General features: G+C 53.2%; 1 protein-coding gene across 1 annotated transcript in view; it reads left to right on the plus strand.

Annotated features, from left to right (window-relative positions):
* Positions 1-22660, plus strand: part of NTM (neurotrimin) — a 738537-nt gene that overhangs the window by 96580 nt on the left and 619297 nt on the right. The window lies entirely within an intron of this gene.

The raw sequence follows: 22660 nt of genomic DNA on the forward strand, positions 1-22660 counted from the left end.
CATTTTTTCTCCTCCAGAAGCCGTGGCGTGTTAGTGCTTTTTTTTTAGTTTATTTTTTATCTTAAACATCCATTATTTAGAAACTGCTGGAGCCTGGAAACCAATTTTCATGCTTCTTTCAAAGAACTGGCAGCGTGTAGACAGCGGTGAACGGGCACCACGTAAACCAGCCATGGGAGAACTGAACTTGACAAGGCTGGGTGCCCTGCAGAGAGATAGGGAGGGGGCAGACAGCAGGCGAGGGGGGGGGAGGGAGTTCTCATGTGCATGGGTGTAAATCTGGAGTAACTCTGTTGGCTTAAAGGCAAGCAGGAGCCACCCTCCTCAGTCCTGAATTCCCTGGTTTACAGCTCTCCTGGAAGGTGAGAAGAAATCCAAGGTAAGGTTCAGAGCAGGGGTTTGAAATAGGGATGTAACGGTGGAGTCGATTAACCAATAAGCAGAAGCCTGTAGGTTAATGCTATAGACGACACGCATTCCCCCCCCCCCCAGTCAGTACATTTTTTAGCAGGCTGGCCAGCAGCCCAGCTCAGTTCTGGCTCAGGCCAGGTCTGGGACCTACCCCCGCTGGGACTCTGCATTTAAAGTGTATTAGGAGGCAGGCAGCTCGGCTCCGTTCCAGTTCGCACTGGGTCCAGGAGCTCAGACTATCCTTCCCTTCCCTAGACAGGAGCTGTTGCCACCTCACACTGCTGCCTCTTTATCAGAGGCAGCAGCACAGCGTGACAAGCAGTGGGTCTGCAAGAGGAGCTGGTTTTTAAACTGGTTCCCCTCACAGACTGGCCCCCGCCTGGCCCTCCGCACTGCTGCCGGCCCCGCCCCAGGGGACTATAGACTAGTCAACGGACCAATAAGAATTCCTGAGGTAACTCGACTATTCAATTAGCCGATATTTACCGTCTCTAGTTTGAAACGGGTGGGTCAGGGCGAGGGTCCCACTTCTCCATTCGAGAAGGCGAGGTCCTGACCCTCGGCTACACAGTGCTTCTCTCTCGCAGCGCGAAGGGCCCCGGCCGTAGGTAGAAATGGGGAACGCCTGGCAGGTGTAGAGCTGGCGTAGGGCTCTAGGCTGGCTCAGCCCCAAGCCCCGGGCATTGTGGGCAGCTCAGGGGCAGGGGTGTAGGGCATGCTGGTTTGCTGCTTCTCCGTCCTGCCCCCACTCCACCCCACCCCCCGTAGAAGGAAGGACAAAGTTCTCTCTTGCCCTGGCGGGCGTTGGTCCCAAGAGGGCAAAGTTGAGGTCTCTGGATGGAGCCAGACCTGGGCGACCCAGTACGGAAGGCAGCTACAGAAAAGGGGTTGCTGATGTGTCCGGGTGGGAGGGGCTTCGGGGTGGAAGGGCGGAGTCCATTTCAGGCCTGGGGTAAACCCGTCCCAGGGGCTACGTCTACACTGGCCCCTTTTCTGAAAGGGGCATGCTAATTTTAAACTTCAGAATAGGGAAATCCGCGGGGGATATTTAAATATCCCCCGCGGGATTTAAATAAAGATGTCCGCCGCTTTTTTCCGGCTTGTAGATAAGCCGGAAAAAAGCGTCTAGACTGGCCCGATCCTCTGGAATAAAGCCCTTTTCCGGAGGATCTCTTATTCCTACTTCAAAGAGATCCTCCGGAATAGGGCTTTATTCCGAAGGATCGGGCCAGTCTAGACGCTTTTTTCCGGCTTATCTACAAGCCGGAAAAAAGTGGCGGACATCTTTATTTAAATCCCGCGGGGGATATTTAAATCCCCCGCGGATTTCCCTATTCTGAAGTTTAAAATTAGCATGCCCCTTTCGGAAAAGGGGCCAGTGTAGACGTAGCCAGGGAGCGGAGTTCTCTCGGGATGGAGCTGTCCTTTGCACACTCCCGAAGCTCTACCTGGAAACTCCTCCAGGCAAATGACTTAGCACAACCCAGCAGGGGGGCCCGAGCCGGCCAGCCGTTGCATGCGGGGGGATCTGAGCCTTGGGGTCACTTTGCACATGCCAGCTTGATCAGTGACCCCAGTGCAAGCTACGAGTTGCTCGCCGCCTGGCCCAGGAGCACGAGGACTTGCAAGCCAAAGGAAACTGCTGCTCTTCTAGCATCCCCTTCTGGAGAAGCACAGCGCCTTCCAGCCATAGATCTCAACGTATTTCCCAAAGGTGGAGCAGTACCCCCCGTTCACAGCGGGAGACAGTGAGGCCTAGTGAGCTGAGGGGTGGAGCAGTACCCTCCATTTACAGCAGGAGACAGTGAGGCCTAGTGGGCTGAGGGGTGGAGCAGTACCCCCTGTTTACAGCGGGAGACAGTGAGGCCTAGTGAGCTGAGGGGTGGAGCAGTACCCCCCGTTCACAGCGGGAGACAGTGAGGCCTAGTGAGCTGAGGGGTGGAGCAGTGCCCCCCGTTTACAGCGGGAGACAATGAGGCCTAGTGAGCTGAGGGGTGGAGCAGTGCCCCCCGTTTACAGCGGGAGACAGTGAGGCCTAGTGAGCTGAGGGGTGGAGCAGTACCCCCCGTTCACAGCGGGAGACAGTGAGGCCTAGTGAGCTGAGGGGTGGAGCAGTACCCCCCGTTCACAACAGGAGACAGTGAGGCCTAGTGAGCTGAGGTCATTTCCTGTGGGGCCTGGAGCACGGCTGACAGGAATAAAACCCCAAAGCCCTCTCCCCCAGTTTCTCTCCGGAGGACCACGCTGCCTCTCCTGAACATGGCAGCGACTTTTAAAAGGTGTTGAGCAGGTAGGTATAAATGGGGGTTTCAAGGAGAGGCCGGGAGTGAGGTCTACAAGGCGCTTCACTCCCCTAGACCCCTGTGGAAATCCCAGGTGTCTTTCCTCAAAGCAGCCGCTCCCAGGAGCGTGAGAGAACGCCCTCCGGGAGGCGACGCTGATTCTCACCCCGTCCCGCTGAGGGGACGGAGAGAGACGGGCGCTGGCCCCGAGGATGCCAGTGCTCACGAGGTGTGGAGTGAGGGAGGCTGGCACAATCCGCAGGACCCCTCCGGCAGGGCTGCCTCATCGCACTCGACCGAGAGGCGTCACACAAAATCATGTCAATGCGTTTGCACTGAGCTCTTCAGCCACGGGTGTCTAGGGGCTGTAGAAACACTCGTTACGTTACACAGCTTCCCACCCCCCTGCCCCATATTATTTTTCTAATTTACATAAATGGAGACTGAGGAACAGCGAGGCGAAGGCTAACGAGTTTATAAAGTGAGCGCCCTAGCGCCGACTCCCTTATTGCTGTGCAGAACTTGCCGTGGGGTCTATCCAGTCTGTAAGTGGACAAGAATTATGGTTTTCTGCCCATCCCAAATCTCATTATCAGGCCTCTAACAGCCTTGCAGTGCTGCCCTCACACCAGAGGCGTAAGGTTGATTTTGAAGTAATTTTCTCACCCTCCCACAAGATACATTTGCCTCCTGTCTGTTTAGAGACAGTTCTTCGCCCCTTGTTGTTCCAGGAATGCCCAGCGTGTAGCGTGACCGTGTCTCGATTTCCCCTTGGTTGCACGTCCAGTCGCTCATTTCTCATTGGGCGCAGCGAGAGAGAAGACCGTCTGGCTCTAGGAGGGCTTGAGCTGTAGGGCTGGGATCCAGTTTGATCTTGTTAACTGCACGGTGCTGGGTTGAGGCGGCGCTGGGACGGGAGACCTCACCCAGCACCTAAGCGGTTTGGGGGGGTCCCTTGCTGCGGTGCTGCCCTGTGTCACACTGGAGATGCTGTCGTTGCGTGTGATGCGTAGTGGAGATGCTGCCGTGGTGTGCACATTCAGGAATCCAGGATGCTTCTTGCAGGAAAAGCTCGCTAGCTTGGCCAAAGTCCCCCCTGGAGAGCAGCTAGAGATGTCTCTGGGACTGCGCCGGGGTGGATCTTACCTGTTCAGTTTCCCTACAACCCATGGGCCTGGGCCAGAAGGAGGGAGAAAGGCTTGTCTGTCCCTTCAGCCCTGGCTGGGTAGGAAGCTGGCCCGTCTGTTTCAGCAGGCCGTCCATCCCCGTCTCCACCCCTCTCCGCCGCCTCCCTTGAGATCCATGGCAAAGCTCTCGTTTTCTTCCCGGCGACCAGGGCTCTGCAATGAACTCAAGCGCCCCAGCACCTCAACAGCCTCCTCAGACATTTTCAGAGCATGGGTCGTATTTTTAATAGCTTGTCGCATGGACAACAGTGCCCCCCCCCCCCCCCCCCCCCGGGAGGACATGACCTACCATCACCTCTTCCACCGGGCCCCACCTCCCATTCTATTGACAATTGGGATCTGACCAGGCCCCGCCTCCTGTTTGATTGAGTGTTTGGATCTGGCCGGGCCCCGCCTTCTGTTCCATTGATGATTAGGAATTAGAGCGCAGGTGGGAAGGAACATGAAGGAAGTGCTGGCGAGTCGTCTTAGCTTCTAGGAATACAATTTAGCCCCTGAGACCCGGGGGAGGCACCAGCACCATGTGACCAGGCATCTGTCCAGGGACAGCCAGCAAGCACTAGCAGACCTCTCTCTGCTCCCCAGACTTGAGACCCTCTGTCCCACAGCCCGCAGGGAAGACGAGCTCTCCCCATTATCAGGGCAGGCAGGCAGTGAAGGCGCCATTGGAATTTCCCCCACGTCCCTGGGAGTTAATTCATTCCAGTAAATCATCCACAATAATTTGTAGCAAATATCAATTTTCTGTGTGAACTTCTCCCAGGCTGCACAGGAGTATCTCTGCCGACACGCTTCCTAATTCTGTTGATAGGAGACAAGAAAGCAGCTGGGGGATAAACAGGAGGCAAGCCAGGGTCCCCCAAGGTTGCTGGGGTGGGGGGAAGAGTTAAAGAGACTGTACGGTACAAGCCAGCGTAAAGGCAACCATTAAAGGGCAATTTGCTGCCTGGGGTGTGTCCAGAATCCCCTCTTCTAACGAGCGGCCAGCACTGCCCACCGCTTCCCCGTTTTCATACCGGCGTTGTCTCTCATTTTGACAGCTTTTCGTTTTACTGTGAGCACCCGGCCTGATGCAGCACACGCCCCCCCGAGCAGCTGAGCCATGTCAGCTTTGCCAGCCATGTCGGGAGCCGCGCTCAAGGACGGTGCCAGCTTCCTGCGTTCACGGGGATGAAGTGGGGGTTGTCCCTCTTCCCGTTTGCACAGGGGACACTCCGCATTCCGCTGGCCAGCCGCGACACGGCTGTGTCTGTAGTCCCAGCAGAGATCCAGCAGGGTTAGAGGGGGGGCATGTGCCCCCTGGCCAGGGTGTAAGGACTGTGCTGCAGATGGGGCTGCTGGGGGAGGGTGAAAGTCCAGGGGGAGATTGAAAACTCCTGAAACAACCAAACCAAAGGCCTCGCCTCTTCCCTCCCCTTCTCCAAGGCCCTGCCCCTGCTCACTCGGTGGAGATAGGGGACAGGGGTGGTGGGAAGGGGATCCCTTGTCATCCACACCCCCTCCTTTACCTCCCACACCCTGCACAGCAAGCAGGAGGCTCCCAGTGAGCAGCTTCAAGGCAGAGGGCAGGAGCAGCATGGCAGTGTGGACAGGGACAGCTGAAGTGCCGGCACTTGACAGCTTTTCAGCCAAACCAGTCAGGATCCCCTGTCAAAGGCTCCAGGATCTGCTGGTAGATCCTGGGCTACCATTCAGTGGCCACGGCTCTGCTAAGTTGGGGCGCGACAGCAGAAAAAGGGAAAAGAAAAAGGCAGAAAATCCATAGCGGGTAATGGCAGGTTTCCTTCCTTCCCTCCATGAAGACAAGTCTGAGGCTTAGGAGGGGTCTAGCTGGTCTCCCACGACCACTAGCACCCCTGGTACAGCCTCCTGTCACAGTCGGCACCTCTGTCCTCTTCCTGCACGGATGGATCCCCCTTCGTACCCCCCTGGCCTCTGCCCCTTCGTAACCACCCGCGCAGCTGTGCATGCTGTGCAGAGTGGAAGAAGGGGTTTGTTCCATGCCAGACAGCTCCTAGGCTATGTCTAGACTGCAAGCCTCTTTCGAAAGAGGCTTTTTCGAAAGATACTTTTGAAAAAGCCTCTTTCGAAAAAGAGCGTCTAGACTGCAAGCGGAACTTTCGAAAAAGCAAGCCGCTTTTTCGAAAGGCAGTCTGGATGCTCTCTTTTGAAAAACCCCTGTTTGCATTCAAGAACGCCTTTTTTCGAAAGAGCACTTTCGAAAAAAGTCGTTCTTCCTCGTAAAATGAGGTTTACCACCATCGAAAGAAAAGCCGCGTTCTTTCGATTTAATTTCGAAAGAACGCGGCTGCAGTCTAGACGCAGGTGAAGTTTTTTCGGAAAAAGGCTACTTTTTCGGAAAAAAACCCTGAGTCTGGACACAGCCCTAGAGGCCTGGTGGCAGTGAGCTAGCTAAGAGGCAAGCCCCGTGCACTGTCGCAGGAGGAACGAACCAGGCTGGTTGCGGCATGTCGAGCTTCCAGCTCTCCTGGCCATCGCCGTGCTGGCGTGGAGACCGGAGTCTCTCTCTCCTCTGGCCGAGTTGTGCCATAGTTCCCTGCCTTCCCTGGCTTATTCACTGCCCACCTGCTGGCCTTCTCTTCACAGATGGCTAGCAGAGTGACTGTCCACAGCTGTTTTTAGGCAAGACTGTGTAATTTGTATGATCTGAGCAAAGCAAACACATGTACAAAAATCAAAGACGCTACATCCAAGCCACTAAGTTTATCTGGGATCAACCAGCTCTAACATGGGCCCTGGCAAGCGAGTCCTTTAGATGCCCAAAGGGGTCTCTTTTGTGGCCACACGTTCATACCAGCCTCTGCTCAGAACTAACACCCTCATGGGAACAAGTAAATCACTTTTCTATGGATTCCCTTCCTCTCGAATCCATTTGGCACTTCAGGTGCGTCTACATTGCACTGTAATTCGAAAATAAGATATACAATTTGAGCTACGCAAATGGCGTATCTTATTCCGATGCTGCTTCGAAAGCACTTATCTGATCATTTGGCGTGGTCTACACGGCACCAAATTTCTATAGAAAACGCTATTCCAAATCGTCCCTTACGCTTCGTGGAATGAGGTTTACAGGGACGTCGGAATAGCGAACCCGAAATAACAGGCTGTGAAGACGCAGGACGGCTATTTCGGGCTACTCCAGGATCCTGAAATAGCATTGCAGTGTAGTCGTACCCCTATTGTCCTAAACAGCTCTTTGAGTTTCCTAACATTTGCATTAGTCGACTCTAAAAAAGTGCCCACTACTCTACAGTAGAATACACACAGTTGTATTTATTGGTCAATGGATCCCAGTGGTATTAACCTAATTCAACACGGTTTAACTTCATTCAGAGCAAGTTATTTTAATTCCTTAAGATTTGTCCAAGATATTGTCAGCCTGTCCCAGCTCTCAATCCCCTATTTATTTCCACTTGATGGTCGAAAGGGTGACCTCCGTAGCTACCTGCCCTAAATGGATCTAGAGCGTCTGCTTGCGCCCACACTAACATTTTACATTCCCTCCCGGTGGGAACAGCCTGTATTAAAGAAAGTATTTATAAACCTCTGTTGTCAGCTGCATGCCGGGCATGAGGAGGCGATCACTAGTTTGCAAGACAAACTGGACTGCCTGCTCCATAATGCTGATGGCCAAGCTACCTCGATAGACAGATTCACGGTCCAAGGCTAAGCCTAGATGGGGATTTTTAGGAGACAAGAGGAGTGTGCCTCTCTACCCTTTTGCTCCTCTATTGTGGGCTCAACTTTTTGGTTTCGATTTAGTTAGAATGGTTTGAAAATTGGGAGGGTGGGGGGAGAGGAACGTGGAAGCTTTTAAGGGAAGGAAAACTGATCTGGTTTTGGAAGGTGGTCAGTCTGACGTTTTCCATCCCAACTTCAAAAACAAAACCAGCTTGATAGCTGGCTGAAAGTTTAATTCCCTCTCCCCAGTTCTTATGTTTTGGTCCCTTTTTCAGCATCAGAAGTTTTGCTAATTTGGCTAGAAAATCAAAATTTGGAAAACTTCCCCAGCTGCATTGTTGTGTATTTATAGCCCGGGTGCTCAGTAATTTCAGAACACTCCTGTAGTACAGTCCCTGTGTCTAGGAGCGCATTGTACAAGGCCAGCTAGACACGGTTTAGTGGACAAAGAGCAGCAATAGGCAATTTATATATAGGTTAAGTCCCTTTGCTCTCAGCAGCAAGAAGCTAGCACCTGCAGCCTTTTGGGCTGAGGGGAGCGTGCAGTCAGCTCCCCAGTGTGGATTCAGCTTGCGTGTGTTTGTGTCATTTTCATTTAGCTGAGATTAAAGTTGCTGAGTCAAAGGTTCATTTTCTTACAGAAGGCAGGTAAAGGGAGCGCAGAACGAAGTTGGAGCCTAAATAATGCATAGAAGCATCTGTAGCAGTCCTCTGCCTACAAATGGATGATCTCTCCATAGCATATAACCCCGTTTTCTATCCTCGGCATAGCTGCTGCCTTCCCGAAATAAGACTCATGCCTGCCACTCAACAGGAGAAATGTCTCTTTGCCTCTCTTGTCCCGTAGTTTGTTACTCAAATGCTGGGTCCCAGCACTGTCTGGTGTCACACGCTCAACCGAGATCTATCCTGGGGATGCAGTGTGTAGGTGACACTCCACTCCAGATGGTCTGTGTGTTGGGGTGAGCAGCGGTTGGTTCAATGGATATGTCGGGGACTCTGGATCAGAGCCCCCCTTTTCTCCCCAACTTTTGGGAGAGATGAGGCTCGGGTCTGGAGACCGTCTGAAAACCCCATCTCTGTACAGAGTTGGGTGATTTTTTTTTCCAGAGAAATAGTCTGTTTGCTCAAAAATGCAGGTTTGGCTGAGCTAAAACTATTAGACAGGAATTCTCTGAATAGTTTCTGGGAGGAAAAAAAATGGAAGGGGACTTTGGTGCCATTCCTAAAACGGGGAGGAGGGGAGAAATGGTGGTGGTAAAGCTGGTTCGTTATCATCTTTGGTCCAGTGGGTGGAGGTGGGAGACCAGCGTTTATTGCCTCCTGCCTGCTGTGGAGTGAGGATTTCAACATGGATCCCCCACCTGGCAGAAGAGATCCCTAGCCACTGGCCCAAAGATCCACCCCAGATGACTCCATGGCCCAGTCGTTAGGGCAAATCTTGGGGCTAGGTACTAAACAGCTGTGAGTCCCCCTGGCGTCACTGATTTCAATGCTGAGTTACACCAGTTGAGGATCTGACCCAGAAAATGGAAGAGGTTTCTTTGAGCAGGTCACAATCCTATTGTTTTATGAGACTTCCCTCCCTCTCCATTGTAAGGTCCTTCCACCGAGACTGGCCTCTGCATCTGAGGGTGATGTCTCTATGTGAAGTCAGCTCTGGGTGCCCACTGGAAGTCAGGGACACATGGGGGTCCTGATTCCCTTGGGTACCTTTGAAAGATGGAGCCTTAGTGTGTGTCTACACTGCACACTGAGTCTGGGCTCTGACTCAGGTTTGACACCAAGCCCTGATTCCGTCTACACATGGATCGGTCTGACTTGGGGAAACAGCGCCCAGGTCCTAGGATCCTGCTGGGTGGGGCTGGGTTAAAGTCTGGAGCCTTGCTGTGACTCCACACCAAGCCCCGTCTGTCTGCAGCACGGAGACAGGTCAAGCTACCAGCCAGGATCCCGGCTCGTCACTTCTGGAAGGGGTGGGGCTTTGGGTGGGAGGGGCAGGGCCTCAGGTGGATGGGGCATGGCCAGGGGGCAGCCAGCTCTCCCCAAGGCCTGGACCACAGCGTGCCCCCCGAGCCGTTGGTGTCACGTGTCACTGCAGCCACGGCGGCCGGGAGCCCAGGATCCTTTTGAATGACCCGGTGTGATGTAGTGGGGGGTACCTTGCTGGTTGCTATGCTGGGCAGGGGATTGTGAGTGACCTCCACTGGCTGCTGGCTGCTGGCTGCTGGCTGCAGCACGGCCCAGCAGGGCAGGGGATGAGTCATTATGCAAGGGGGCTTTGAACCTGTCTGACCAGTGATCTCCCAGGGAGCGGAACAATGGGAAGAAGGGGAGTGGAGCCCTGGCTGGGGGCAGGGCTGGAAGTGGGGGGGTTAGGTTTCTGGCTGGTTTCATGGAGGAAGCAGCCTAGGCAACGGGCTGGGATTTAGGGGCCCAGTCTCCCCCATCTCCAGCGGGGCTGAGGCATCCTAGGCCTGCCCTGGAACCAGATTCCATCTGTGCTGTGCTGTATCCTGGAGGAGAAATAAACTCCCTCTGTTCTACTGGCTGATGGAGTCTGTCCGTGCCATTACGGGGGTGCAGGAGATGGGAAAACCCCAACGCGCCGTCATACCTGGTGCCACAGCACTTGCCCCCTTTGCCTCCCCCCATGCGCAAGCCTAGTCTGTGTGGCCCAGGTCCCACAGTTGCTAACCCAGGTGGTTTACAATCCATCAGGCTTGGAAACGTGGAGCCCATAACCCTGGGTCCCACCGATCTGGGTGTAGCCAGCAGGTCGAGAGCCCCGTACAGTCCCAGGGCCAAAATGCAGGCAATAAAAGGGACTTAAAACTTGCCCTTAGGGAGTAACTGGAGACCCCTTTGCCATAGCAGATGCCCAGTGATGTACCGTTGGTTTAACCCGCGTTGCCCTACCTGCTCCCCTCCCTCGGGGCAGGGCATTGCATAGACGGCTGCCGGGTTCCTAGGCTGTAGCGACAGGTTATCAGCACCAGGCTTGAGGGAGGTGGGACGGTGGCTCAGAGCGGCCTTGCGGGAACTCATCACCGCTCCGGGGTAAGTCCCGTGGCTTTAGCACGGCTCAGGAACGTGGCTCAGATACCGCTCCCTTAGGGCTGCGCTGCGAGAGCGTCGGGAAATTCCCCCCGGAGTAACAGAGCCCTGCAGCACCACGATTGTTACAGCACAGCCCAGGGATCTGGGACGTACAACGAAGGCGCGAACAGACACCAGAGCAGGGGAAGCTGGGCAGTTTGGATTCGCACAAGGGCCCGGGGGCGCCTTTCGTTCAGTCTCCGTTCAAGTGGGCGTCAAAGCTACTCGGTGTGGGGCTTCTAGTTCAGAGGAGTCAACCCCCTCAGGGCGAAACGCAGGGCAGAAGTGTCGTGTTTCATCCAGCTCCCATCAAGCCTCAGGCCCTCACTGCATGACTCAGGGCGGGTTGGCGTGGGGGATCCACAGAGAGAAATGAGGTGGAGACGAGGACACTAAAACATCAGCACAATCAAACCAGATAAAAGGAAGAGCAGGTTGGACAGGCATCTCTCCGGGATGATATAGATCCATGCTTGGTCCTGCCATGGAGACTGGACTCAATGATCTTTTGACGTCCCCTCCAGTTCTAGTGTTCTATAATTCTATGAAATCTTTTTTTTTTTTCAATTTAAAGGATATAATTTTTGCCTGTGGAACTCAATGCCACAGGAGAGTGTTACCAATAAAATCTTAGCAGGATTTAAAGGGGGAAAAAAGAAGAAGAAAAAAAAAAGAATTAGGGTTTTATATGGCTAACGTGAACATGCACAATTACCCCCCTCCCCCAAATATAGGGGGTTGGGTAACCCCTCATGCTTCTCATTAATGGGTGGGATTTAGGAGATTTTCTGTGTGATCAGGTTGTTCCATAACTGCCCACTTGCGGAGTTTTTGCAGCATGGCCTAGTGGATGGAGCACTGCTCTGCGACTGAGGACAGCTGGCTTTGCCTCTGGCCTTCTGGATGACCTTTGGCAAGTCACTTTGCTTCCCCAGGCCTCAGTTTCCCCATCTGTGAAATAGGAATAGTGATCCTGACCTTCTTTGTAAAGTGTGTTTGTGTTTGATGGATGAAAACCCTAAATAAGACCCATGTATTTATTTATTTATCATTCTCTTCATTGGAAGATGTTCTGTCTGGGTGCATGAGTGACTCCTCTGCAACTACCAACTTCATTCAGGTTCTGTCCAAACCAAAAGAAGCTGCAAGTCTGGCATGAGTACTACACAAATACTGGCCCTTGCCACACTTAAAATTGCAGGCAGGTTCATTCCAAAAGTGAGGGAGATGAAGAAGAAGGGATGTGATCAAGGGGTACAGCAATGAACGGGGTTAAGAAGGCAGGACAGGTCTTTTTGTTCACCCTGTCTCATAATACAAGAATGCTAGGATGCACAAGGAAATGGAAAAGTTGTCCACTGGAAATGGATTAAAGTGCTTTTCACAGACGTTATAATTAACCTGTAGTGCTCATCGCTGCAAGAAATCGCTGAGGCCATGAGAAATCCATGAGCGGACTGGTGTTTTTAGAGATACCAAGAATATCCTGCGTTACAGTGTAAGGATTTAAAAAATCAAGACTTCCAAGAGATATAATCTTCATGCTTCAGGCCACCTTGAACTACTGAGGGTCAGGAGGAAACATACCCTCTGTTTAAGTTATCCTACAACTGCTCTCTTTAGGGTTTCCTGCACCTTTCTCTGTAGCATCTAGGGAGCAGTATGCAGAATAAGCCACTGCTCTGAGCCTCCATGTTAATTCTTGTGGCATCGGCGTTGCTCCAAAAGTTTTAGAACCTTCACACGGCTTTTTCCTTGCTTCTTATATGAGCATACACCATGAGTCATGGCTCCATGGTAATATTTCTCCTAATGCTACTGTATTACTCCACACTTAACTGCATAATTCAACATCTTCAAGGGTGTTTGGAGGAAATTTGGATGCTTCATTGACTAGTATTTCAAGGAAGCAGAGAATTTAATTTAAAAACGTAAGGGTAAATTAGTAGTAAAATAGACAGGGCTGATGTAGGGAGGTTTTAGGGATGTCAGGCAGGCTCGAGGGAGGGGCCCGGAAGAGCGGGGTGCACTTTTCAACCAGTGCTTCTGTCCTGGGGGAAAATCTTCCCCAGGGGAAGAAGGGGAAATGGCTGTTTTTATTGTTGTTTGTGATTTTTGACATACATTTTGCAGATTGCGCAATCTAGACTCCCCCCCTCCTCTGCGCTATTTAATGCAAACCGCACCATCATGCTGATTGCAATCACCTCTGATTGAGAGACACGCACGCCGCCTGTGATGGAGACAGAGAAGGGCTGCAGCTTAACACCGTCTTTCTTTTCACCAAAAGCGTAGCAGGGCTCCAAACCCCACTCGAAGGATTAAACCCATACCGAGATGCCCAGTACAATAACAGTACGTTTATTGGAATAAATTCAGGCGTTGGAAGGGAGAGAAGATCTTACATTTCAGGGCATAAAACCACTGCTAATTAACAAGGGCTAGGAAGAATCTTCCGGTGTGGATAAGTTCTCCCGGGACTGCCTGCTGAAGGAATTGCTTGTCTGAAGTAGCTAGTTCTGACCACAGCGGGAGTCGGAATGCGAGACTAGACAGACCATTGGTTAGGGGGCTGGAGCACATGATGGTCTGATGAGGAGAGGCTGAGGGATTTGGGTTTGTTTAGTCTGCAGAAGAGAAGAGCGAGGGGGGATTTGAGAGCAGCCTGCAAGTACCTGAAGGGAGGTTTCAAAGAGGCTGGAGAAAGGCCGTTCTAAGTGGTGGAGGTGACAGAACGAGGAGCAATGGGCTCAAGTTGCAGTGGGGGAGGTCTAGGCTGGATATTAGGAAAAGCTGTTTCCCTAGGAGGGTGGGGAAGCCCTGGGATGGGTTCCCTAGGGTGGAGGTGGAATCTCCATCCCTAGAGGTTAAGTCTGGCCTGTGGTAACCCATGTTCCTGGGGGCATAGGCTGCAGTGTTTTGTATTGGAGTCTCCCAATGGCGGGGGGCTGGCATACTGTTCTTCTGTAGTACAAACTGGTGGTGTTGAAGGTGCGTGTAGGATGAGGAGGGGTTGCCAACCAGAGATGGCAGGCCGCAATACTCATGGACACGGCTCTGTGCGAGCTTCATGTCGGCAAAGGATCCAGGTGCGCTCCCAAATTGCTCTGAGGAAGTGTGATAATTTGCATGTCTCCCTTTCCTGGCTTGTGGTAGAGGCGCTTATAAGAGAGACGGAATCAAACGCATCGCTGGTGGAAACAGCTCCACCGGGGTCAGTAGCGCTCCATCTGCTAAGGTCAGTGGTGAATGCAGTCTGGGGTCTGGTAAATTGCCAGCAAAACAACCTGTGAAGCCAGTGAGTTCAGGGAGGGAATTGTATCGCCGAACTCAGTTTGCGTCTTGATAACATCGTGGTTTACAGACATCGATCATTCCAGAGGAACCTGCAGAGGGATTTTAATGCCTCGCAAATTGCTTTCCCTTCTATTCAATTTACATTCGCGATTGCACAGAGCATATTTAGGAGCTTTCCAAACCGCCACAAGCAATGACGGATCTCTCCGAAACATTCTGCTGCTGCAGTAAATTTGACCTGACAAAAGAGAGGGAGAAACTTCAGTGTGTGGCTGCCTCTTTACCGTGCATTGGCCTCTTAACCCTTTAGCAACCACTGCACCTGAGCTGAAATATTTCCCCAGGTGGCACAGTCTGGCGTGTGTTGGCACAGCCCGCAAAGCTCCGCTGAACAACGCTCTGGCTGAATGATTCATACTGAAGGGTGGAGCAGACAGGCATATTGCTTCCCCTGCTATTGTTAACATTGCTCATTAATGTCACCCTCCCAATTCCCAAGCGATGTGCCCAGCTGCTGCGCTGACGGGGGCTGTGCCTGGCAAAGGTGCAGCCTCCGATGAAGACTTGGGTGGGAATTAAGGCCCCGATCCTGCAGATGTATCCCCTGTACTGAGCCCGTTGATGTTACTAGGACTAGGCTCAGGTGGAGAAGTTGTGCGTGACTCCAATGTCAGGGTGACACAAATGATGAGGGTCCAGCAGAGGGCAATGAAAACGATTCGGGGGCTGGAGCACGTGGCCTACGAGAAGGGGCTGAGGGAGTTGGGTTTGTTCAGTCTGCAGAAGCGAAGAGTGAGGGGAGATTTGAGAGCAGCCTGCAACTTCCTATAAAGAGGTTCCAAGGAAGATGGAGAGAGGCTGTTCTCAGTGGGGGCAGATGGCAGAACGAGGAGCAATGGGCTCAAGTGGCAGTGGGGAGGTCTAGGTTGGAGATTAGGAAAACTATTTCCCTAGGAGGGTGGGGAAGCGCTGGGCTGGGTTCCCTAGGGAGGGGCTGGAATCTCCGTCCCTAGAGGTTTTTAAGTCCCAGCTTGACAAAGCCCTGGCTGGGTTGATTGAATTGGGGTTGGTTGTGCTACAGGCAGGGGGCTGGACTCGATGTCTCCTGAGGTCTCGTCCAGCCCTCGGATTCTATGGTCCTATGATTGGGTCCTGCTGTGGCTCCCCTCCAGTGGAAACCCCAATACAGGGCACGGATGCTAGCTCACCTCCTCCAATCTGAATCCTACCCCCGCTTTGGTGTGAGTGGTGCAGGGATGTCCCGGTTACGGTGCTCTGTGTCACCCTCCAAGGCTGCCCCAGATGTGTCAAGTTCTGTGTGCTGGTGCAGATCAGGAACAGCTCCTGGCCATTCACTGGTGTCCGCCTGGCGTGAGAGGCCAATGCTGGGTCCCTGCCCTGAAGGAGCGTGCAGCCTCACTTAGCCAGAAACGAGGCAGCCAGGGCGTGCGGGATGTAGGCAAACAGGCTCTACGTGGAGTTGGAAGGAGGCAGCATGAAGGAAGGCGAGGAGCAGAGAAGGGGATCTATCTTTGTGGTCGAGAACAGGAGCTGGCTGTCATGCGTATAAAGGAGTGACCCGTTGAGACTGCCGGAGTGCGGTTCTCTTTAGGCCCAGAGTTGACTGACACAGCCTTTCTGTGGCTGCAATCAAGCCCTCACGGAGAAACAGACGAGGAAGCAGAGCGGGTCGGGAAGAGAGCAGAGTGCAAGGGGCAAGGAGAAACCGGTGATCCTTGAGCAGACAGTCAGTATCCACGATCAATCCTGAGGGTGATGTTGTACGTTCCAGTGCTGAGCCCGTTCGTAGATTCAGCCCGGTGCCATTAGATTACCATTCATTTTTTATTATTATGCAGGGTCAATATCTTTTGGCAGCCACATCTCTACACATCCTGCTGTATCCCTGGTCTCTGCTCCCGCCGCCAGCCCCACAGCACACCCGGGACTCTTGCTAATTGAATTCTCCAGTCTTTCTAATCAATAGCAAAATGATTGGTCTTCCATTCTGAGGGATCCTTTTCAGATGTGGGATGCAGCAGCTGTTAGGAGGGAGAGACTGGACATGGAAGACACCCTGGCCTGTCTGATACATGGGCTGGGGGCCCAGTCTGAGGAACCAGGGGCTAGTCATGCTGTCTGTGGAACCATCAGGCACAAGCAGCAGTTCCTGGTGATTTGTGGGATCTGACACCATAACAATGCACCGCCAACCTGTGGAACTCCTTGCCAGAAGATGTTGTGACGGCCAAGACTATAACAGGTTTCAAAAAAGAGCTGGATAAATACATGGAGGTTAGACCCTCCTTCTGATTCCCATTTGGCTTCACCTCAGCCCCCACCCAAACACCTGCTCTGCAACCTGATTTAAGTGCCTACTGGAAATTGGCATTCAGACATCATCTGTGAGCCCCAGCGCCTGCCAACACTCACCTGTGCGCACAGGCACCGTAGGCGTGCATCTTCACTGGCTTGTGCGTGTCTAGAAGCACTACAGGTCTGTGGTGCTCCACCGCTGGTCGGGGTGATGCACCAGTTCATCCTATGTGCTACCTGGCCTACAGGGCAAGGTTTTCAAAAGTGACAGCTGACAATCAGATGCCTCAATTTGGGAGGGGGGGTTCCCAATCAAAATACCTTATGGGGGGTCTGAATTTCAGTGGACAGAGCCCCAGCACTTCCTGAAAATAGGACCTTTATCTGGGTCTCCAATTCAGTCCCTCCCAAATCAGAACCTCCCCCTCTCCCAATTCACTAGACATCTCTGAAGATCTTGGATGTTGGTTCTTAGCTTCTTCAGGGTGGGGTCAGAGGAGCTGCCGTGGTGTCCTACAGATGGCCTGTCATGGCTGTTGGTCCTCAGCCCATGAGGGTTGGCGATGCCCTGGGAGACGCTCTACGGAGCTGGGAGTGGGTCCCCATTGCTACTGGGAAATGGGCCCTAATAATGTGACACAGTAGCTGGCCTTCTCGTGGAAAGATGCCCCTTCGCGTGAGGCCCTCAAGTAGCTTGGGGGGCAACTTAGGAGGTGTCTGAGCTGGAAGGGGTCCGACAGACCCACCCTGGCTCAACCGGTGCGGAGGGCTACCCATGGCCCAGGCACCATCTGAGTCCCACTTCAGCCCAAGTGATGCACAGGCCTCCCGAGAGGGGCCTCGGCCGCACGCCAGCCCTCTGGGCAGCGGTGGATTTCCCCTGCTCTGCGGCTGCGGGCTCCGCAGGGCCACCAGGCCTGTGCTGGGAGCTGCCTGCCCGGGTGTCCCAGGCCGGAGAGGCGGATTTAAAACCGACAAGAGCCCTCTGCAAGCCTCCCGGAGCAGCTTCGCTCCCCGCCGCCTCCCCTGCCCCGCACTATCAGGGCTCCCACAGCTGTCACGGAATGGCCGGAAAGCGAGCATCTCGCCCGTGTTATTATTTCATTAAAAATGTTAATTCCAGCGGGCTGCCTTCCTGCCCTGCTTTGCATATTCATGAGCATTCCCCCCTCATTCCTATTCCAGCGACGTGGCCTCTGGGCCGAGGCGAGGCAGCCTGACTCACAGGAAGGCAGCACTGTCAGGGAGCCGCGGCGGGGGGGGCCTCTGAAGAGGAAGACATGGGCAGGAGAGGGGGAAGGGCGGTCCTTCAGTTCTTTCCATTGGATTCTTCCTTAGGCTCCTACCTGCCGGGCACTGGAGGGACTGTACGAGGCCCAGACTTTGTGCCTGGCAGGACTGGCCAACTGTCCCTTCAGGGCCAGGCTGGTGCCAGGCCGGAGGACAATGTTGCGGGGACTGTGGTTCTGAAAGTCCCATTGGCTTTGTCACAGAGCACGTCTCGCCCGCACAGGGAATCCGGAGGCTGGCCTGCCTCCCCGGGCACGGCCCAGACACAGCACCGTGAGCCTTTGCCATTAGTTGTTCAGTTGGAAATAGATGGGCTCCAAAGAGACCACCTGAGCTCCTTGCTTGCCGTTGCCAAGACATCCCAGCAAACCGCCAAACTGAATCCACATTGCAGACTCGCTCTCCAGTGGCGGCCGGAGCATCATCCACGAGTGAGAGCCAGAGATTTCAGCTGGAATATGTCAATGCACCTTGGCTGGATGAAGCCCCAGAGCGCTGGCACCTTTCCTGCCTGCACTCGCGAGAGGCGTCAGGATGCCGCCAGCGTTCTGGGGAAAGAATCCATCACACGGAGTGGAGAAGAGAATCCCGGAACGAAAATTAAACCTTGCTAACATCTGCACTCGCTGATGCGAGAGGGGCCGGGATCGGGACTCTCCCGGGGTTCGCCAGGGCAGGGGGATTTTGAAGGCGGGGGGCTCTCCTGGTTGGGTCTATTTCTGATCCTAAAGCTTGGCTCATTCTCTGATCATCTGGGCTTCAGGATTCCGACATGCAGCCATGCTCATCCCCAGCTTTTGGGGGTTGGGATTTTATTTGCACCAAGGAGCCTCAGTCATGGATCACGGCTCTATTGCGTTAGGCGTGGTACATGCCCTGGACACAAAGCGCCTGTTTCAAACAGGGCCCAGGGAATTTGAGGCTGTGATGGCAATAATGCCTGGCAGGTGGAAGGGTGGGGAGATTGGGAGAGGGAGCCTGAGAGTGTAGAGAGCTGGTGGCAGGACCGGCAGGCAGACCTCTGTCTCTCTCCTCAGCCCTTGTAATGGACCTCTGAAGCAGAGCAGCCTGTGTGCCTAGCACTGTGACAAGTATACAGCCCCTGGGTCTCCAGAATAGCCCAGCCCCACCGGAGAAGCACTCCTAGACTCCCTCCTGCGAGGCTCTGATCAGACTCTGGGCCAGCAAGGTGCTAGGGAGGCGCACAGTGTGTCGAGGGATTTTCACACTCATCTGCTTTGCACGCCAGCTGGCGTACAGGAAGCCAGTGCATGCAGGAGTGAGCCGTAGTGCCATACACATCCGCCATGGAATCCTGTCAGCTGACCCAAGCTCTCTCCTGGCCAGAGCTAGCCTGTTTCCTATTTGCCATTTGCTCGGTCCTGCTTAAAATGCCTCCAGCGAGTCCCACACCTGTTTCCCTTCCTGGCTACCAGAGAGCACAGCCCACGCACGAAACCTCCGCTCTGACTCAGGCATTCTCCCCCATCCTAGGTGCAGCCTCATTCATCTGCATCCAACCCAGGCATCGTGCCAAGTATCCCACCGCTGCCTCCACCGTCGGAACCAACCCTCTCATTGAATCCCTAGACTTACCAGAGTCCATCATTAATCTTTCCATGCCTTCCAGCATGGCTAGTAAATCTGGTTTGGCAAAGGCACTAGCAGCCCCCTTGGATAGCAAATCTTACCCCCACGCTGGACCCCCAAGGCCCTAATGTTCGGAACTGATAAACAGTGCAGTGGCGGGGTAGCTGGTGCGCAAGACACTCCTGTACTGGCCAGCTCTGGCCTCTCTCTCCTGGGAGCTTGCCAGTTTGCATTGTGCAGAAGGAAATGGGAGAGTCATAAATCAATCTGGAGTGTTTCTCTTCTCTTTAGGGGGAAAATAATAACCCCAAACAAAACAAGCTTGCAGTCGGGAGAAAGGAATTCCTAATGACAAACTTACTTCAGCTAGGACACCAGGGGCTTCAGCAATATGAGATTAAACCTGCTGTGCTGAGACTCTATTACTCCATATATTACTGTGTGCGGCTGGACTGATGGTTCTCACAGGCGGAAATATAACCCTTTGAAAATGTCAAGGAACATAATAAAGAGACCTAGCAGGGGAGGTTGGGTGGCTCTGGGGCCTGATCAAACCTATACACTGCTGGTTTCGAGCCAAGCCACAATGGGAAGCTTAGGGATGACGTGTGGGGCTCAGACCGGACCCTAACAGCCCTACAAAATCCCCAATAAACAAAACCCTCCTTAGCAGCAGGGTGGGGGCTTTAGGACAGAGATGAAACGTACGGGAATGGGCAGGGCCGGGTAAAGACCTTCAGAGGCCCTAAGCACTGAAAAGATGATGGTGCCGCCCGTACGCAATTCAAAATAATGACAATACTATCCCGTAAAATCTTTTTTTTTTTTTTTTGGTGCCCCTGCTTTGCTGGTGCCCTAAGCACGTGCTTAGTCTGCCCGGTGGGTAATCCAGCCCTGGGAATGGGGGAGATTTTGTTGCCCTCAGGGCAGCTCGGCTGTTCAGATGAAGAGTGGAGCTCAGTCTGTGGTCAGCACCTTCTTCAACCGCTGGATCGGGTCACAGCCAGTTGGTGCCGAGAGAGACGGCAACAGCAAGCAGAGGAAATCTGTGAGGGTCTCCCCGCGGTCTGTCCCCCTCGCAGGCCTACCCATGTCTGGCCAGGTCAATTCACCTTTGCCCTGTGGAAGAGAGAAGTGATGGAACTTGGCTAGCGAATCCTTAGGAACTAGCCTGGAAGTCGTGTTCTAGAGCTCAGGGTGAGCTCTGGGTTAGTTCTTCCTTACCAGCTTCCTCACCCACCGGCCACCTCAATCCCATGCGCCAGGCATTCTCCTCAGCAACCCTGAGCCTTCGTCCCACCTTCACGGCTGCCCATGGTTCTGCGCCTGCCTTTCTCTCACTCCCCATCCCCTACTCTGCCGGCCCTGTGATGTTGTCGATGTCGTGCACTTCGACTTCTGGACGGGGTTCGACTTGGCACCTCAGGACGTTTTGTTTAAAAAACCTAGACTGACATCGAATGCGCCCGGCGCACATCACGTGGAGTAGAAGCTGGCTAACTAAAAGGTTCCACCTTGTAACTTTAAGCAAGGATTCATCACCACACCAGCACATCAGTGGGTCCCCTCGGGGATTGGTTCTTGCTCCTTCACTATTTAATGTTATTAACGACCTGGAAGCAAACATCAAATTGTCACTGATGATGTTCAGAGATGACACGAGAAGGCCATGTCTGCACTAGGGAATTATTTCGAAAGAACCAAATTCAAAATAATAACTCCCGAAATAGCAAAATCGAGATCACGTGTCCCCACTATAGGGGAACTTTGAAATTAGTCAGAGGCCAGCTCCTTTATTGTGGACATGCCACCTTGGCTTACAGCCCCAGGAAACACTAAGGAGTAATTACTTTGAATAATCCAGGGGAGTAGTTATTTTGAAATAGCAGCAGTGGCGTGTCCACACTACCGCTATTTTGAAATAACTATATCGAAATAAGCCTTATTCCCCGAGTACAGATTTCAAAATTACTGGCCCCTTATTTTGAAAAAACGGGCTTGGTCTTGTGGATGTGCCACTTGTTATTTCAAAATAAGCGGGGTTATTGTAAAATAACTCCCTAGTGTAGACCTGAGCCAAGTGGAGGAGTGGGGAATAATGAAGAGGACAGGTCTGTGATACAGGGAGATCTGGATCATGTGGTCTAAGCAAACAGTGTGTGTTTTAATATGTCTAAGTGAAGCTGTTTACATCTAGGATGAGGGAATCTATTGTGGGAACCAGAGACTCTGGGAAAAGGTTTTGGGGGTTTTGTTGGATAAGCAGCTGAACATGAACTAGTGCTGTGATGTTGTGGCCGAAGGATGAATGAGATCCTGGGATACATGTAACTGGGGAATGCCGGTAGAAGCAGAGAGGCAATTCCCCCTCTCTGTTTAGCTCCAGTGTGACCGCTGCAGGAACACTGGCTGTGTCTAGACTACATGCCTCTGTCGGCAGAGGCATGTAGATTAGACAGATCAGTAAAGGCAAATGAAGCCGCGATTTAAATGATCGCGGCTTCATTTACATTTACATGGCTGCTGCGCTGAGCCGACAAACAGCTGATCAGCTGTTTGTCGGCTCTCGCGCTAGTCTGGACGTTCCCCCTGTCGACATCAAAGCCCTTTGTGGGCAGCCCCGGTAAACCTCATTCCACGAGGAATAACGGGACTGCCGACAAAGGGCTTTGATGTCGACAGGGGGAACGTCCAGACTAGCGCACGAGCCGACAAACAGCTGATCAGCTGTTTGTCGGCTCAGCGCAGCAGCCATGTAAATGTAAATGAAGCCGTGATCATTTAAATCGCGGCTTCATTTGCCTTTGCTGAACAAACAAATCTACATGCCTCTGCCGACAGAGGCATGTAGTTTAGACGTACCCACTGTGTCCAGTTCTTATGTCCACTGTCCAAAAGGGCTGTCAATAAGCTGGTGTGGGTGCGGAGAAGAGTGATGGGTTCAAAAGGTTAGAAAGCCAGAGGGTTACAACGGTCCCATCTGGTCTTGGAACCGGTGAATTCCCTCCTCGGTTCTTTCACGCTGTTCTCTGTATCCAGGAAACCCTGCTGTGATTGCCACCTCCTCCACCCCCACCCTCCAGCTGACCTGGCACATCTCTCTGCTCAGCTACTCCTCTGTTTCCCCAGTGCCACAAAGCGCCGAGAATTACCAGATATACTAGTTCAGAAGCCGACTTTTTTCCATTTTGGGGGGAAGGGTCGGCAAACTTCCCATGGCTCCCATTGGCTAATGGGCCCCTGCCCACTGTCTGCTACCTTGGCTGCATGCAGCTCAGCCAGTCTGCCCTGCCCACCTGCCACTGTGATCCTAGTGGTGGCTGCAGGTACGGAGCCGCTGAGCTCCCAGCCAATAGGAGCCACGGGAAGCAGCATGGGCTGAAGGATGTGCTGGTCTCCTGCATGGAGCACTCAGCTCCCATTGGCTAAGAGCAGCAGCCAATGGGAGCTGAAAGGCCCCGTGCCTGCAGCCAGCATGTCCCTCAT

The sequence above is a fragment of the Pelodiscus sinensis genome, chromosome 26 (genome assembly GCF_049634645.1).
Source record: "Pelodiscus sinensis isolate JC-2024 chromosome 26, ASM4963464v1, whole genome shotgun sequence".
Lineage (NCBI taxonomy): Eukaryota > Metazoa > Chordata > Testudines > Trionychidae > Pelodiscus > Pelodiscus sinensis.